Source organism: Limulus polyphemus, unplaced genomic scaffold, assembly GCF_000517525.1.
Source record: "Limulus polyphemus unplaced genomic scaffold, Limulus_polyphemus-2.1.2 Scaffold1320, whole genome shotgun sequence".
NCBI classification, from domain to species: Eukaryota; Metazoa; Arthropoda; class Merostomata; order Xiphosura; family Limulidae; genus Limulus; species Limulus polyphemus.
Window position 1 is genome coordinate 101,540 of NW_013666930.1, and position 1,290 is coordinate 102,829.

General features: G+C 30.0%; 1 protein-coding gene across 2 annotated transcripts in view; it reads left to right on the plus strand.

The window, feature by feature from the left end:
- Positions 1-224: 224 nt before the first annotated feature.
- Positions 225-1,290, plus strand: part of LOC111086681 (rho GTPase-activating protein gacF-like) — a 27,896-nt gene continuing 26,830 nt past the window's right edge. For both annotated transcript variants that reach the window (XM_022390488.1, XM_022390490.1), the window contains exon 1: positions 225-298. The gene's annotated coding sequence lies outside the window, so the exon portion shown is untranslated. The remainder of the gene's footprint in view (positions 299-1,290) is intronic.

A 1,290-nucleotide genomic window follows, 5' to 3' on the forward strand; every position in this document is an offset into this window, starting at 1 on the left:
TTAAAGCACACAATAATTTAGATTTGTTGAAAAATATAACTCGTCATTTATGGGAGAAATAGTTTCAATGTCATTCGCTAGGTTATACAAAATTTTGTAAACTCATTTCAACAATGGTTTTGAGTTCTCATTTGTATTCTGTACAACAATACCAAGTGTATTTTTTGTTGGCAATAAAAATAAAATATTTACCATAATAGGTAGCGCATTTATATTCTCTCCAATCGTATTGAAATACAACGGCAAGGAGGTAATTATGAATGCTCGACTGATGATCAATTATGAGTGACACGTATAGGTATGATCCAAAAATATGCAAGTAGAAATATTTGCGTATTATTATTGTTATTATTATCAAACTGGTGGTTTAATATTTTATTTTAATTACCTTTAAAAAGGAAAACAGAGTTAAATTGGGGAGTACCGGAATTCGTAATAAAATTAAAAGCTATTTTTAGGCAAATAAGCCCAGTTTTTTTGCAATACTTAAGACGTTAAGTTAACGTTAATACTAATTAATAGTTTTTAATAGTTATAATTCTAGTAGTGGTATTACTATATTAGTATTAACATTCATTGCTACCAAGGATTTTGAAGGAGCTTAAGGATTAAACGTGAGCCACTTGCGTTTTATTTTTTGGAAGTCCTTCAAGTTCAATAGTGGGCAGATGTCAGAAGATTGGAACTGGAAGTTCGCTAATGTTACTTCTGTTTTTAAGAGAAGAGATATAAATTGTCAAAGTAATTATAAGCTTATTAGTTTTGCATCAACGGTGGGAAAAGTTTTGGAAGTCTGATGAAAACGTGCGTTGCAAAGTCATTCAACAAAGTTTAAAATTGTGTTGGATACTCAACATGCTTTCAGTTTCATGATGGAGTTCAGTCAAACTGGATTAATGCCAGGACTGAGGCACTTCAGGGTTGAATGTTATAACCTTTGCTTTTTTTTATTTACATCAATGACATAGATGGAGGAATGGTCAATAAATTATTTAAATCTGCTTTTGATTAAATGGTTTTGGATATTGCTAGCTATGAAGAGGATGCTGATGCTTTACAAAAAAGATTTGAATTATTTGATGAGTTGGGCAAATAAATGGCAGATGGCTTTTAATTATAATAAATGCAAGGTAATGTATGTAAGATATTACAATTTGAATTACAAGAATAATTTTGATGGAAATAACCTTAACAGTGTTATAGAAAAAAGATCTTGGTGTTTTAGTTGAAAAGTCTTTTAAACCATCACAGCAATGTGCTGTTGTTTAGTGGTAAACAAATAGGATTTTA